Raw genomic sequence first — 12,040 nt, 5'->3', positions numbered from 1 at the left:
CATGGATACACTGTAACTGATCCACTGAATGACTGAACCTGGTACCACATGTAAGAAGGTTCTACACAAAATCCTTTAATTGATTGAAATTTCTAAAGAAAATCACCCTGCAAGAATTCCAGAGCCATTAAGAGCCACTCTCCCTGGAAAAAGGGGAAAAACTTTTCTGCTCATGTGGGTGGTGGGTGTTTGAGAGACATCAAACTCGGTTTGATGAAACTCGGTTGGATAAACTTGGATTGTTTTCACTGAGAACGACGGAGGTGGAGGGGTGACATGATAGAGGTTTACAAGGTTAGGAGCGGCATGGACAGAGTGGATAGTCAGAAGCTTTTTCCCAGGGTGGAAGAGTCAGTTACTAGGGGACATAGGTTTAAGGTGAGAGGGGCAAAGTTTAGAGGGGATGTGCGAGGCAAGTTCTTTACACAGAGGGTGGTGAGTGTCTGGAACTTGCTGCCGGGGGAGGTGGTGGAAGCAGATACCATAGAGACGGTTAAGAGGCATCTTGACAAATACATGAATAGGATGGGAATAGAGGGATACGGTCCCCGGAAGTGCAGAAGGTTTTAGTTTGGGCAGGCATCAAGATTAGCGCAGGCTTGGAGGGCCGAATGGCCTGTTTCTGTGCTGTACTGTTCTTTGTTCTTTGTATCACTCACCGAGGCACGGTTAATGACTAACTCACTCCAGATTCCACATACGTAGCACAGGAGACTGCTAGTGTGTAAGAACCCATTGCCCTTCCCACCCAGCATTGACGCCTCCCACCCAACATTGACTCCTCCCACCCAACATTGACTCCACCCACCCAGCATTGACTCCACCCACCCAACATTGACCCCTCTCACCCAACATTGACTCCTCCCACCCAACATTGACTCCTCCCACCCAACATTGACTCCACCCACCCAGCATTGACTCCACCCAACATTGACCCCTCTCACCCAACATTGACTCCTCCCACCCAACATTGACTCCTCCCAGCCAACATTGACTCCACCCACCCAGCAATGACTCCACCCACTAGCATTGATTCCACCCACTAGCATTGACTCCTCTCACCCAACAGTGACTCCTCTCAAACAACATTGACTTCTCCCACCCAGCATTCACTCCAGCCAACCATTATTGACTCCTCCCACCCAACATTGACTCCACCCACGCAATATTGACTCCCCCACCCAACATTGACTCCCCCACCCAACATTGACTCCTCCCACCCAGTATTGACTCCTCCCACCCAACATTGACTCCTCCCACCCAACATTGACTCCTCCCACCCAGCAATGACTCCACACACTAGCATTGACTCCTCTCACCCAACAGTGACTCCTCTCACCCAACATTGACTCCTCCCACCCAGCATTGACTCCACCAACCATTATTGACTCCACCCACCCAATATTGACTCCCCCACCCAACATTCACTCCACCCACCCAATATTGACTCCCCCACCCAAGATTGACTCCTCTCACCCAACCGTGACTCCTCTCAACCAACATTGACTCCTCCCACCCAGCATTGACTCCACCCAACCATTATTGACTCCTCCCACCCAACATTGACTCCATCCACCCAATATTGACTCCCCCACCTAACATTGACTCCACCCACCCAATATTGACTCCCCCACCCAACATTGGCTCCTCCCCAACACTGCCCCGCCTACTCTACACTGACTCTGCCCACCAATGCTGAGTCTTCGAGGACGGAGACCCTGGACCTCTGGCTCTTGGTTTGAGGATCTTCAGCCTGTGTCAGGCAGTCAGCACAACAATGGAAGCATGGCTTTCCTCATGCGGTAAATCATATTGAATGTTAGACTACGGGCATGCGACAGGAAACCATGTTGAGTGCTTTGTGTTGTTTTGGTCGGACAGAGATGGACATGGTAAGACAGAGGGCGATACGCAGTAGGCAAATCTTCATACTTTCTAAGACCTTTTCAATGGTTCCCCTACTTGCCTTTCTGTTTATAATGAGAATTCCAAAACAACGATGCTTTGAGTGAGCTGATTCAATCAGGCAACTGTGGGATTGAGTTTCTCACCGAGAAAAAAAGAGTTGCTCCTCTGGGAATTCCATGGTATGACCTCTGATCCATTATTGCATTGAATTCATTAAAACGTACAGCAACAGCTCATTTGACTCAGTCAGTCCATACTGAAGTTTATGGCCCACACGAGCCTCCTCCCATCTTTTCTCATCTGACTCTATCAGCATAACACACTATTCCCTTCTCCCTCGTGCTTGTCTAGCTTCTTCTCAAATGCATCTCAACTACTCCATTTGTTGGCCAATTCCACGTTCTTGCTATCCACTGGGTGAAGACATTTCTCCTGAATTCCCAATTAGATTTATTGGGGACTGTCTTGGCTGTAGAGTTCCCACTTTGGGTATAACCGGTAAAGGCCTGTTCGGGTCTGCAAAAAAACCCCCGACCCGATCTCGACAGAACCACATCCGACCTGAGCCCAACCCGGCCCGAGTCCTTCCATTTTGTCCCCGTCTGACCTGACCCGACCCGACCAACAGTTAACCTACCTTCTGTTTTTCACTTTGTTCCTTACCTGCACAAGCTTAAAATAACTGTAACAAAACCACCTTTAAAGTCCAAAAAGTAAATTAACATTAAAGTCACTTACCAGAGGTGGTGCGAGAGCGCGTCAGATCCGGCCCGACCCAACCCGTGCCTGAATGCCGGACCCGGAAGTGTGACCTGGCCCGACCCGAGGCCGAACGCAGGACCCTGGAGTGCGACACGATCTGACCCGAGCCCGAATGCCAGACCTGGAAGTGCGACCCGATCCGAACCCGACGACATGTAACAGGGCCTTTAATAACCGGTGATCTGGTCACCTATGCACGAAACTCCGCCCTTTTATGAAGTGCTTTTTTGACCGCAAGCTTCAGCTCAAACTCATTTGCATATCGGCGAACACAGTATCCGCCATGAACCAGTGCAATCATGTGCCGTTTTCAAACATAATTTTTTTAAAAATGAATTGTTGCTTTAAAAAAATTCCTTAATATATTTAAGAATGGTAAATTAGTGCATTCGGAAATAGGTTTATCACAAAAAAAAACAGTTCTAATCCCTGTATCAATCCACTAACTGTGAGGATTTTTTTTATTTATTCCTGGGATGTGAGCATCACTAGCAAGGCTAGCATTTGTAGTCCATCCCAAGTTGCCCTCGAAAAGATGGTGGTGAGCCACCTTCTTGTAGGTACACCCACAGTGCTGTTAGAACGGGAGTTCCAGGATTTTGATCTGGTGACAGTGAAGGAATGGCGATTTAGTTCCAAGTCAGGATGGTGTGTGGCTTGGAGGGGAACTTGTAGGTGATGGTGTTTCCATATGCCTGCTTCCCTTGTCCTAAGTGGCAGAGGTCGCGTGTTTGGGAGATGCTGTCGAAGGAGGCGTGGTGAGTTGCTGCAGTGCATCTTGTATATGATACGCACTGCTGCCACTGTGAATCATTGGTGGAGGAATTGAATGTCTAAGGTGGTGAATGGGGTGCCAATCAAGGCCTGGCTGAACTTCTTGAGTGTTGTTAAGGCTTCACTCATCCAGGCAAGTGGAGAGTATTCTATCACACTCCTTACTTGTGTCTTGTAGATGGTGGACAGGCTTTGGGAAGTCAGGAGCTGAATTACTTGTCACAGAATTTCCAGCTCCTGGTCTGCTCTTGTAGACACGGTATTTATGTGGCTGGTCCAGTTAGGTTTCTGGTTAATGGTAATACCCAGGATATGGATGGTGGGGGAATTCAGTGATGGGGTAATGCTGTTGAATGTCAAGGGGAGATGGTTAGATTCTCTCTTGTTGGAGATGGTCATTGCCTGGCACTTGTGTGGCGCAAATGTTACTTGCCACTTATCAGCCCAAGCCTGAATACTGTCCAGATCTGGTTGCATATGGACATGGACCGCTTCAGTATCCAGGGAGTTGCAAATGGCACTGAACTCTGTGCAATCATCAGTGAACATCCCCACTTTTGACCTTATGATGGAGGAAAGGTCATTCATGAAGCAGCTGAAGATGGTTGAGCTGAGGACACTACCCTGAGGAACTCCTGCTGTGATGTGTTGGGGCTGAGATGATTGACCTCCAACAACCACAACCATCTTCCTTTGTGCTGGGTATGACTCCAACCAGTGGAGAGTTTTCACCCTGATTCCCACTAACTTCAATTTTGCTGGGGCTCCTTGATGCCACATTCGGTCAAGTGCTGCCTTGATGTCAAGGGCTGATACTCTTGCCTCACCTCCTGGAGCTCAGCTCTTTTGTCCATGTTTGACCTGGAATAGGTCTAGAGCCGAGTGATATGGCAGAACCCAAACTGAGCATCGGTGAGCAGGTTATTGCTGAGTAAGTACCACTTGATAGCACTGTTAACGACTTCTTCGATCACTTTGCTGATGATTGAAGGAAGACTGATGGAGCAGTAATGGCTGGATTGGATTTGTCCTGCTTTTTGTGTACAGGAATACCTGGGAAATTGTTCACATTGTCATGTAGATGCCAATGTTGTAGCTGTACTGGAACAGATTGGCTAGGAGTGCGGCAAGTTCTGGAGCACAGGTCTTCAGTACTATTGCCGGAATGTTATCAGGGCCCATAGTCTTTGCAGTATCCAGTGCCTTCAGTCATTTCTTTTATAATGTGGTGTGAATCAGATTGGCTGAAAACTGGCATCTGTGATACTGAGGACTTCAGGAGGAGGCCGAGATAGGTCATCCACTTGGCACTTGGAGTGGCGCAGTGGTTAGCACCACAGCCTCACAGCTCCAGTGACCCGGGTTTGGTTCTGGGTCCTGCCTGTGTGGAGTTTGCAAGTTCTCTCTGTGACTGCGTGGGTTTCTGCCGGGTGCTCTAGTTTCCTCCCACAGCCAAAGACTTGCAGGTTGATAGGTAAATTGGCCATTGTCAATTGCCCCTAGTGTAGGTAGGTGGTAGGAGAATTGAGGGAAGTCGGGGATGTGGTAGGAAATATGGGATTAAGGTAGGATTAGTATAAACGGGTGGCTGATGGTCAGCACAGACTCGGCCGAAGGGCCTGTTTCAGTGCTATATCTCTCTATGACATTTGTGGCTGTTAATGGTTGCAAATGTTTTAGCCTTGTCTTTTGCACTGATTGCTGGGCTCCCACATCACTGAGAATGGGGATGTTCATGGAGCCTCCTCTTCCTGTTAGTTGTTTAACTGTCCATCATCATTCATGACTGAATGTGGCAGCACTGCAGAGCTTAGATCTGATCCGTTGGTTATGGGATTGTTTAGTTCTTATCACTTGCTGCTTTAGCTTCACCAGGTGCTGCTCCTGGCATGTTCTCCAACACTCCTCATTGAACCAATGTCAATCCCTTGGCTTGTTGGTAATGGTAGAGTGGGGTGTATGTTGAGCCATGAGGTTCCAGATTGTGTTTGAAGACAATTCTGCTGCTGCTGATGGTCCACAGCACCTCATGAATACTCAGCTTTGAGCTGCTAAATGTGATCTGAATCTCTCCCATTTAGTACGGTGGTAGTGCCACACAACATAATGGAGGGTGTGTATCTTCAGTGTAAAGACAGGACTTTGCCTCCACAAGGACTGTGCGATGGTCACTCTTACCAATACTGTCATGGACAGATGCATCTGCGACAGGTAGATTGGTGAGGACAAGGTCAAGTATGTTTTTCCCTCTTGTTGATTCTCTCACCACTTGCCACAGATCCAGTCGAGCAGCTATGTCCTTTAGGACTCGGCCCGTAGTGGTGCCACTAAGCCACTCTTGGTGATGGACATTGAGGTCCCCCACCCAGAGTACATTATGTGTCTTTGCTACCCTCGGTGCTTCCTCCAAGTGGTGTTCAACACAGAGGAGTACTGATTCATCAGCTGAGGGAGGGCAGAAAGTGGTAATCAGCAGGAAGGTTCCTTGCCCATGTTTTATCTGATGCCATGAGACTTCCTGGGGTCCAGAGTCAATGAGGACTCCCAGAGCAACTCCCTTGACTGTTTCCCACTATGCCACCACCTCTAGTGGGTCTGCCCTGCCGGTGGGACAAGACATACCCAGGAATGGTGATGGAGGAGTCTAGGACATTGGCTGTAAGGTATGTTTCCATGAGTATGACAATGCCAGGCCTTTTTTTTATTCATTCATGGGATGTGGGCATCACTGGCCAGGCCAGCATTTATTGCCCATCCCTAATTGCCCTTGAGAAGGTGGTGGTGTGCTGCCTTCTTGAACCGCTGCAGTCCATTTGGGGTAGGTACACACTCAGTGCTGAGGAAGGGAGTTCCAGGATTTTGACCCAGCAACAGTGAAGGAACGGCGATATAGTTCCAAGTCAGGATGGTGTGTGACGTGGAGGGGAACTTGCAGGTGGTGGTGTTCCCATGTATTTGCTGCTCTTGTCCTTCTAGTTGGTAGAGGTCGCGGGTTTGGAAGGTGCTGTCTAAGGAGCCTTGGTGCATTGCTGCAGTGCATCTTGTAGATGGTACACACTGCTGCCACTGTGCGTCGGTAGTGAAGGGAGTGAATGTTTCTAGATGGGGTGCCAATCAAGCGGGCTGCTTTGTCCTGGATGGTGTGGAGCTTCTTGAGTGTTGTTGGAGCTGCACCATCCAGGCAAGTGGAGAGTATTCCTGACTTGTGCCTTGTAGATGGTAGACAGGCTTTGGGGAGTCAGGAGGTGAGTTACTTGCCTCAGGATTCCTAGCCTCTGACCTGCTCTTGTAGCCACAGTATTTATATGGCTACTCCAGTTCAGTTTCTGGTCAATGGTAGCCCCTAGAATGTTGATAGTGGGGGTTTCAGTGATGGTAATGCCGTTGAATGTCAAGGAGAGATGATTAGATTCTCTCTTGTTGGAGAAGGTCATTGCCTGGCACTTGTGTGGCGCGAATGTTACTTGCCACTTATCAGCCCAAGCCTGGATATTGTCCAGGTCTTGCTGCATTTCTACACGGACTGCTTCAGTATCTGAGGAGTCACGAATGGTACTGAACATTGTGCAATCAGCAGCGAACACCCCCACTTCTGACCTTATGATTGAAGGAAGGTCATTGATGAAGCAGCTGAAGATGGTTGGGCCCAGGACACTACCCTGAGGAACTCCTGCAGTGATGTCCTGAAGCTCAGATGATTGACCTCCAAAAACCACAACCATCTTCCTTTCCAATAGGTATGACTCCAACCATCGGAGGGTTTTCCCCCTGGTTCCCATTGACCTCAGTTTTGCTAGGGCTCCTTGATGCCATACTCGGTCAAATGCTGCCTTGATATCAAGGGTAGTCACTCACCTTAACTAGTCTATATGTGACTCCAGACCCACAACAATGTGGTTAACTCTTACATGCCCTCTGAAATGGCCTAGCAATCCACTCAGTTGCACCTTACCGCTAGGCTGTTGCTTGACTCGTCTGTGGGACAGTCTCTCAATTTAACCACAAGTCCCCAGATCTTAGCAAGGTGGACTTTTCAGGGTCTTTTGTGCAGGGTGTGCCTTTGTTGTGCCCAGGTTGGTGCTGGCTTGGCTATCTGGTTTTATTCTTGTTAGATTTTTTATAGCTGTTTGATACAACTGAGTGACTTGCTAAGCCATTTCAGAATCAACCTCATTGCTGTGCGTCTGGAGTCACATATAGACTGAGTAAGGACAGCAGATTTCCTTCCTGAAAGGACATGATTGAATCGGGTGAGCTTTTACAACAATCTGATTACTGATACTAGTTTTTTTTTTATTCTCAGTTTACTTAATTAACAGAATTTAAATTCCTCAGCTGCTGTGGTGAGATTTGAACTTGTGTCCCTGGATTACTAGACCAGTAACATAACCACTATGCTATCTTACCCCAACTTTGAATGACTTAAATTATCTTTAAAAAAACTATACCGAAGGATTTAATAGTTCCCTTGGGATAACAAAGTCAGTTTCTCACTAAATTTAAGAAATCAATTCATTCAAAGCATTTTAAAATGTGCCTATTAGTGTTACCTTATCCCCAAAAGTTTCAGTTTCATTTCTGGAACGTCCTTAAAGACCCAAAATGAGTGCAATTTGTGGAGATTCCCAATGGTGATTAATTCACCCTGGGGCGTGGTCAGTTCCATTGGCGGAGCCCTAAAAACGAACAGAAAGTATCACAGAAACTCGATTTGCGCTGAATGTAACTTGTGTTTAAAATTCCGCAATCATTTGCGCCAGTTACAGAGATTTTGAGCAAGCAATTAGCACAACTGTGCGGAAACTCTCACTCCCTTCTACTTGTGACCTCTTGTTTTTGTCTCCTCGCACAAGTGGAAACAGTTTCTCTATGTTTAACCTCTTGTGATTTTGAAGAGCTCTGTCAGGTCACCACTAAGTCTTCTCTTTCCTACAGAAAACAGCCCCAGCATGTTCAATGCAGTCCAGCTGGTGTCCCACTCTGGGACTGTCCCGGCCTCCCGACACTGTTTGACGCTGTCTGATTACGGTTATATTGGTTGGGAGATGTGCCTTGCTACAGTTTGCTCTGCTCAGTGACGGGTGTGAAGGTTGTTTAACAAGATCACCATTTGCCTGTTCGTTGAATACTAACCCTCTCTGCTGATACACGTTGTGGGGTTGAGTACAAGTGCATAGTCAGTACCTTTGACAATGTAAGAAAAACACAACTGCCTGAAGCCAGGACCCAGGTACGTCCTCACAAGATGGAATAAGCATCTGGCACCTGTTTTATCTAATAATGTAAAGCAAACTATCGGAAGCCCAGGTGTCGCCTGCCTGCATGACTGGAGGACCCTGAGGGCTGGAGTGACTTTCACTGTGACTAATGGAGCAGTGTGGATATTGGATAGAGCTGCCTACAGGTCTTGTCCAATCAGGCAGCGGGGCCTCGCCTGATAATCTCCCTGCTCAGCCGGAGTCTCCTGAGACACTGATCTTCACTCGGTAACTCCAACACCTGCTCCCGAGGTTACAGGCAAGCCTTATGAGTGTGCCTTCTCCCACTGATAGTCACCCACCGCTGTGTGGGACTGCATCCTCCAAGCCGCTCACAATGAAGGATTTCTTTTCCTATTCACAGGAAGTCAGGGACTACATAATTCAGCAGGAGCATCCTTTAATTGGCTTTTCACGAGCCGTTAACAAGCTAATCATGACTTCCATCGACAACTCTCAGAAACATTCACTGCAGGCCTTGACGCAGGGGAAAAACTTCGAGAGAGCACAGTTATGATTCGTTCCAGCGAACCTAGCAAATTGCTCAGTGCACACATCTGCCTCATTCAGTCTGTACACAATGAAGGAAGTGATTTCCTTTCCTTCAACTTGGAGGATGTTTTAAAATTGATGAAATTAAAATAGCTTGCATTTCAGGAAAGCTCCTTTCAAAGGATTGTCAATAAAACTGAAAGTTTACCGAGGAACGTAATGAACTAGGGAAATAAGTGAGGATGAAGGATTCCTGTCAATGGTAAATTTATAACTGTGTATCTTGACGAGCAGAGTGGCTCACGTAATCTTTATGAGCATCTTGTTGAGACTAGTAGCACATTGATTGAAGCAAGGGTAACATTTGAAGAGGTGTGTGTAGATTGAGAGTGTGCTGATTTCAACTCCGTTTTCACCTCATATCTTGTGTAATTTATGTGTTTTATTAGAACAGTCTATTTTTTGGGGGGCAAAATAATGGGCCCGACACGGTCCCATGTCCCAAAAATTGATTCCTGCAAATTTCCAAGTTCTTTCCACCCTACCAGGGTTGGCTCAGTTGACCAAATTATAATGAGGGTTTCCTGCTATGACACTCACGGTGCACCCAGGGTGAGTCAGACTCAGAACTCAAAGGTTGCCAGAATTGGCCAGGGGTCACTTGCCATGACTCCTAGCAGCATGAGACTTCTGGGAGATTTCCCCTTCTCCCCTCCCCACAGTGGGGGCTCCTCCAAAGTAGGTACGGCTGTCCCCTATGGACATTGCCTTGTCTGCCATTCTCATGAAGGAGGAGAACAGGGGAGTCAGGGAAGCATGTAAGGAGAATGGGGCCCCATCAGATATCACCAGCCCTCCCACAGAATATACAGGCAGCACAGGTTAGATGCGGATCTGACTGGAAGATGAAGATAATGAGAGTGAGTTTCACCAGACAGGCAAAGAAACAGCTCTTTCTTTCAGAAAACAAACTGCCGATTTGCGGTCAGACATTCAGTGTTACTGCCTAAGGTGTGTCTCACACTCAGATGACACAAAACTGGAAATTTCAGTCAAAACTTGCCAAGGCTCCTTCGACAGCACCTTCCAAACCCGTGACCTCTACCAACTAGAAGGAGAAGGGCAGCAGATGCATGGGAACACCACCACCTGCAAGTTCCCCTCCAAGTCACACACCATCCTGACTTGGAACTACATCGCTGTTCCTTCACTGTCGCTGGGTCAAAATCCTGGAACTCTCTCCCTAACTGCACCAGATGGACTGCAGCGGTTCAAGAAATCAGCTCACCACCACCTTCTCAAGGGCAGTGGGTGGTGACTTTGGCAGCCGTCCTCTGGCTGCCTGAGGCCTGGAGGCTCCCAGCTGCCTGAGGTTACTGGAGCTGGACTCACTGTCGGCGGATCTGAGGAGCCGCTGTCCACACTCGGAGTACCCTAAGGGGAGCCCCCAGCTGTGGAGGTCAGCCTCTCCTCCTCCCTTTCAAGGCTCACTTGCACCTCCCTGCTGACCAGAGAAGGACGAGGGCCTGGAGAAGACTGGAGGCATCTCATCATTCTCTCGCCTTTCCACTGCAGTGTTGAGCTCATGGCCAAGGCGATGGTTTGCAGGCCCGCACGCATCTGTGGGATCTGCTCTCCATGAGGGTCGCCAACCTCTCGATGGAGGAAGACCATGCCTGAGACATGGCAGCACTCATGGCATGGACGGGCGCGTCTGTTGCCAGCTCATGGCTGTGCTTGGCTTTTGGAATCCCCGCCAGATGTTGCCTTGCCCCTCATTGCAACTCCAGCATGCCCTGTGCTATCGACACCAGAGGCTCGTCATCAGCCTGGGGCTCAGCTTGGCTCTGGACACCCACAGTCCTCTGATTGTCGGAGGCCTCGGCTGCCTCAGCCTCAGCCTCAGCCAGCTGCTTGTGTGCATGATCGGTGCTCTCACCAGCTTGTGATCCTGATTCTAAAGCCGAGTGGAAACCCACCGAGTATCTGACAGTATCTGGGCTGGTAGAGGTGCAGGAGAGTCATGTGACGGTGTATCCTCTAAGTGCTCCTCCTCAGAGGTTGATGGCTGTCCCCATTCAGCTGGAGCCTCCTGCGGATGCCAGCCTGTATGAGAGAACACAAATATGTATGGGTTAGGCTGTGACGATCTCATCATGATATCCAGGCATGATGTCGATCTCCAGAAGTGTGTTGGATGTCGACCGAAGACCATCCTTACCCTTTTCTGCAGAAACTCCAGTCTCACCATCCACTATTGAGAGGCCGCCCTGGGTCCTCACTAACTCCAGTGCTTCATTCTCAGCTGCTGAGAGAGGGTGTATGTCTCCAATTGCTCCACGTGTCCGCGAGGGCTTCCTGTTATAGAACATTACAGCGCAGTACAGGCCCTTCGGCCCTCGATGTTGCAACTACCATGTTGTTATGGGCCCGCCTGTTAAGCAAGTGGAAAGAGCGAGACGGTAAGACTCAGTGAGCAGAACTAGAGAACAGTTCTGCTAGTGACTGCGTCTCCCCATGTGTGCTGTCAGGGGAGTTAATGGGAGTGAGCTTTAGAAGGACATGGCCTGTGACTGAGCTGTGAGTTGGAGATGCCGAACTAGCACCTTTGTGGTGTCTCCCTCCACATGTGGCACTGCCTCCCACGTAGCCACATGCAAAACCCCCCAAAAATGGAGAGAGATATGGAACACTCACCTTGGCAGATCAAAGTAGGTGGCTGACCCTCCTCCTGCACTGGACCCCAGTCCAGGGCAGGTGACTCCACAGCTGCTGACCTCCTCTGTGATCTCCATCCAGGCTTTGCTTGGTCAGGCAGGAGGACCTCATCTTGCCATCCCTGGGGA

Source organism: Heterodontus francisci, chromosome 35 (genome assembly GCF_036365525.1).
Source record: "Heterodontus francisci isolate sHetFra1 chromosome 35, sHetFra1.hap1, whole genome shotgun sequence".
NCBI classification, from domain to species: Eukaryota; Metazoa; Chordata; class Chondrichthyes; order Heterodontiformes; family Heterodontidae; genus Heterodontus; species Heterodontus francisci.
Note: the sequence above shows the minus strand (reverse complement) of the source record.